At 42.5% G+C, this 5,682-nt stretch overlaps 1 non-coding gene across 1 annotated transcript; it reads right to left on the bottom strand.

Moving 5' to 3' along the window:
• Positions 1-267: 267 nt before the first annotated feature.
• TRNAN-GUU (transfer RNA asparagine (anticodon GUU)) lies at positions 268-341 on the bottom strand. Its single transcript has one exon. It is a non-coding gene; the product is annotated as a tRNA-Asn (tRNA).
• Positions 342-5,682: the final 5,341 nt, after the last annotated feature.

Here is a 5,682-nt window from a genome sequence, read left to right as displayed (position 1 = left end):
AGTGAAGCCGCGTCGCTTGGTCGCTTGGTGGAGGCAAAGGACTATAAATCTGTTAAGGTCTCCACGTGCAGGTTTGTATCCTGCTGACTACATGAGAAGTTCTTCTGATGGACACTAATTACAGATCTGTGCCTTATAGGGGCTGTTTTGCTGGGTTCACGTTACTTGTATTCCAAAAATGCGAATTATATAGAATCCGTGAATTTTGAAAATTATTAATTGACAACATAAAGCAATTTGGGTAGCTGTCCAAGCAAAAGACACCAACGTCCCTGGGTGGGCTTGAACCACCAACCTTTCGGTTAACAGCCAAACGCGCTAACCGATTGCGCCACAGAGACGTCTGTGCTCAGCAGCTCTGCCTGAACAGCAAATAACCAACATTTCCGCTCAGTGCACATTGATCATTAGCGGCTGATGGTGACTATTGAGCTCCTGGTTCGGAGGACGACACCACAGAATCCTGGGAATTTCCTCTACATTCAGACATTCTCATTCTTATTCCAGTGACTTATGATCGCTCAGACGATGTCCTGGGAGGTCTCTACGTTTAGGTATCGGTGTCTCCTCTCTTGGGTTTTATAACACTGGATGATGTCGGGTTTTCATATGGACGGTCTTGGGTTCGATTCCTGGAAACGGAAATTAAGTTTCAATTGTTTCCTGAGAAAATCTATAGTTGTATTATGTGAATAAATATTGTTATTAACTAGAAAACAATATAACGGTATTGAATACATTTCATCACTGTCGTATTGTCTGCGAGCTTATAAAACTCCATCACAACTTTTATGTGATCTTCTTTTATGGGCTTGATGTGTTTTTTGTTCCTTGTATTTTATTTTATATATGAAGGTCTATGGGAAAACAGTTTGAAGACAATCTCCTACAGCGCGTCTCGGACCCCGGGGGCCATTACAATATGTTTTTCTTTGAAATGCTGCAGCGTTTTAGAGTTAAACATACCTGGCTGAGATCATACAGCCGGTGGCCACGAACGTGGCATTATGTATCAGCTGTCAGGTTCACTTTACATGGGACAGGTTTCATCCCAAACACATAAAATCTCATTGAGCCATCAGATAAACTGAGAAATGTTCAGACCCCAGAGTCAGACTGAAGAACAATGGGCCCACCAGAGGATTTGATTCTGAGGGTCCTCCTTTCTCCCCCACTCAAGTGCCCCATAGCAGCTGCAAGATTTGCACTATGAACTCTCCTGAAGGAGAAGCCAGGGACCACCGGAGGATTCTCCGGTTCTCTGGTGGGCAGTCCAACCCTGCCAGACCCTATATATCACTTTTGAATCATGGCTACCATCCAACAACAATTAAAAACCAGATTTCAAAAGCCACCAGAATATCAAGGAATCATCTCCTACATTACAAAACTAAAGAAAGACATTGGATCCCTCTAGTAGTCATCTATCTGGATGATAGGTGACTACAATTGCAAATCGCCAAATGATTAAAGGAAAAAGATTACCAGTGGCTAAAGATTTCTGTAGCCCTGATCATAGCATCATGGACATGAAATTGCTGGTATTGAAAGAAAAATACACATAGTTACATAGATACATAGTTTATAAGGCCGAAAAAAGACAAGCGTCCATCCAGTTCAGCCTATTTCTTGTGCACTGCAGCTATTCCGCAGCGTTGATCCAGGGGAAGGCAAAAAAAAACATGCGGTATAGGCCAACTTACATCATTGAGGAAAAATTCACTTCCCAACACCAATCTGGCAGTCAGATTAAATCCCTGGATTAATTAACTGTCACTAAGCATAAGATGTAATTTTATTGTTCTCAAGAAAGGCGTCCAGGCCTCTCTTGAACTCATTAAGTGAGTTGGACATCACCACTTCCTCTCCCAGAGAGTTCCAGAGCCTCACGGCTCTGACCGTAAAGAATCCCCTTCTATGCTGGTGCAGGAACCTCCTTTCCTCCAGACGCATAGTGTGCCCCCTCGTCTTTGTCACCATCCTTGGTATAAACAGGTCATGGGAGAGATCTCTGTACTGCCCCCTGATGTATTTATACATGTTTATGAGGTCTCCCCTAAGCCTTCTCTTTTCCAACGTAAATAGGCCTAATTTTGACAACCTCTCTGGGTATTCTAGTCCCTCCATTCCCTTTATTACCTTAGTCGCCCTCCTTTGTACCCTCTCTAGCTCCAATATGTCTTTCCTGAGCACCGGAGCCCAGAACTGTGCACAATATTCTAAGTGCGGCCTTACCAGCGCTTTATACAGAGGAAGAACAATGTTCTCATCATATGCCCCTATTCCTCTTCTGATGCATGCCATGACTCTATTTGCCTTCGCAGCTGCTGCCTGACACTGGGCACTCCAATTTAATTTGCTGTTAACCAAGACGCCCAGGTCCTTCTCCATGTCAGATTTCCCCAACGGTTTCCCATTTAATATGTATGGGTGACTGCTGTTTTTCTTTCCCATGTGCATGACCTTACATTTATCGGCATTGAACTCCATTTGCCATTTTTTGGCCCAACTCCCCAATTTATCTAAATCCTCCTGTAGCTGTGCCCTATCCTCATCTGTATTAACTACTTTACAAAGTTTAGTATCATCTGCAAATATTGCTATTTTACTATGCAACCCTTCCACTAGATCATTAATAAATATATTAAATAATATAGGGCCCAAGACAGACCCTTGAGGCCCCCCGCTAGTAACCCTGACACCCCCTGAGCTTACTCCATTGATAACCACCCTCTGCTTTCTATCACTCAGCCAGCTATTTACCCACTTGCACACATTATCCCCCAGACCAAGCATTCTCATTTTATACTCCAACCTTTTGTGTGGCACGGTATCAAACGCTTTGGAGAAGTCCAGGTATACAACATCCACTGACTCTCCCCGGTCCAGCTGTGAGCTCACCTCCTCGTAGAAGGCCATCACGTTTGTTTGGCAGGAGCAATCCCTCATGAATCCATGTTGATATGGAGTTAGACAGTTATTATCATTAAGATATTCTACAATAGCATCTCTAAGAAATCCTTCAAACAATTTACCCACAACAGACGTTAAGCTGACTGCTCTATAGTTCCCAGGGTCACTTTTAGACCCCTTTTTGAATATTGGTACCATATTTGCTTGGCGCCAGTCTAGTGGGACAGTCCCTGTCCATAAAGAGTGCTTGAATATAAGATACAGCGGCCTGTCTATCACATTACTTATTTCTTTTAGTACCCGGGGGTGTATGCCATCTGGGCCTGGTGACTTGTCTATTTTGATATTATTTAGGCGTTTCTGAACTTCCTCCTGGGTTAGGTGGGTGATATTTAGCGGAGGGTTTACTTTATCACTCTGCATTTCCTCCGATAAATTGTTTTCTTTTGTGAAAACAGTGGAGAAGAAGCTATTGAGTAGGTTTGCTTTACCTTCATCGCCCTCTATGATTTTACCCAGGTTATTTTTCAATGGGCCAACTCCATCAGTTTTAATCCTTTTACTGTTTATATAGTTAAAGAACAGTTTGGGATTGGTTTTACTTTCCTTGGCAATTAGTCTCTCTGTCTCCTCTTTTGCTATTCTTATTTGTTTCTTACAGATTTTGTTTTTTTCCCTATAAGATATTAGCGCTTCCTCGCTGCCTTCTTGTTTAAGTTTACCGAAAGCCCTTTTTTTGTTTTTCATTGCCCTCTTGACTTCCTTATTTAGCCACATTGGCTTCCTCCTATTCCTAGCCCTTTTATTCCCATAAGGTATGTACCTTCTACAGTGACTATGTAGGATTGTTATGAAAATTTCCCATTTTCTATCCGTGCTCCTATTACTAAAGATGCTATCCCAGTCTATAAGGTGAAGGGCATCTCTTAGCTGATCAAACTTTGCCCTCCTGAAGTTCAGTATTTTTGTGACTCCCTTGCTGGGCACCCTACTGAAGCACATGTGGAATTGTATAATGTTGTGGTCACTATTTCCCAGGTGCCCCCCGACCTGCACCTCAGTTATTCTGTCTGGCCTGTTAGTTAATCTCAGAGACAGAAGAGTCTGGGAGCACAAACTTATGATGACCGGTGACACAGAATAGGAAAGCAGATATTGGATGGATTTATGTCTTTTTACATGAATTAAGAAATGTGCACCTCTGACCTTGTGGGGTCATCACAAACCTGGACCAGAGCTCAATCATTATTTACTGCCACATCTGCTTCTCCCCTTATCAGATTGATCGATCTGCTTCACGACACTTGTCTTATTACTGCATTATTCTGTATTATGTTGAGTATAAATATGTGACCCTTCAAATTTTGTATTATACTGAGCCTGATGAAGAGACCGGGTGGAGTCTCCAGAGCTGATGTTTATCACCATCTTTTCAGTTCAACATTAGAAGGTATCAGCCACTGAGGACTCTCAATTCATAATATTTTTTTATCTACTGGTGAACTCAGTACAAAGATATCTCTATCCTGTGACAGAATTTCTCCCACAATTTTGTAGACTTGAAAGTAATAAGTAGTGCGGTGCTCGGCTCTATCGGCTCCTTGGTGATTAGTAATGGCCGTACAATCTCGGTGCCATCACCTCTCGGAGCAGTTACTCTTCTGTTGTAGATTTATGTACAGTAGGACCTCGTAGTTCTCCAGTGATGGTCGTCTCATACTGTAATACAGTTTAAACAGGGGGATTACTTGATCAGGACTAAAAAATGAAAAGAATAACTCAATTATAACTGTTCCTCCATTTGAAGAAAAGGTGGAGGATGCAAGTATCGATCCCATTTCCTCTCACGTTCTTAGGATCTTGCTTTTCACTGCAACTTTTACCTCTCATGTCACCCAATGGCAGGCTATACTTTCTGTTTTGATGTGTTCTTTAGGTGTGATGGCCACGATTGGTCGTGGTATCGAAGGCCTTAAACTGGCTACAGGAGTTAGGTAAGTATCCCGCTCTTCGTCTCGCACCTCTCCTCCTCTTTGTTTCCTTAGATGCCACAACCAATAGCGACCATAACACCAAAACAGTTAGAGGGGGTGGCTCCCACTGTCAACCCATCAACACCCCCATTGAATGTTATTGCAGGTCACCAACAGATGGTGTCGGCCTCCTAAGTATCCAAATATGACACCAATCACTAACGTGAATCATGAACATGGAACAGCCATTGTGGGACCGGCATCTTCATACACAGACAACACCGGGCATCCTAGAACTGGACAGCATGGCAAAGAAAATAACTAAGACCCTGCCATAAAGTCTCCAGACCCGTCTCCTGATGGCGGACGTTACATCAGTACATTACAGTAATCACCGATGAGGGAGGTTTCTACAGTCAGAGATCGTCCGGATCCATGGAAGCTCCGGATTCTCCTTATGAGGATCTAGTTGGTAATAAGTTTTTATGTAATGTATCCAAGATAGATCCTCTCCATAAAGAAGAAAATGATCCTGTTAGTGGCCCTAAAGGCCCGTGCCTTGTAAATTTCTGTCTCTTTAGATGATTTACAGGATATCCACCTATAGGTGGCACTAACGAGGTGGATTACTTCTATAATCATATAGAAAATGATTTCTACAACTGATCCGTCAGTCATATAGAAATGACAGGAGTAGTCCGTCCACCTACGACAGCCTCGTATATACAACGGCCTCCCATTTTAGATTAAATTTGTATTTTTAAAAAAAAAACAAAAAAAAAAACAAGATCTTCCA

This window comes from Phyllobates terribilis, unplaced genomic scaffold, assembly GCF_046119375.1.
Source record: "Phyllobates terribilis strain yellow unplaced genomic scaffold, ASM4611937v1 Scaffold_3__8_contigs__length_932513732, whole genome shotgun sequence".
NCBI classification, from domain to species: domain Eukaryota; kingdom Metazoa; phylum Chordata; class Amphibia; order Anura; family Dendrobatidae; genus Phyllobates; species Phyllobates terribilis.
Note: the sequence above shows the minus strand (reverse complement) of the source record. Positions and strands in the feature narration are given on the sequence as shown.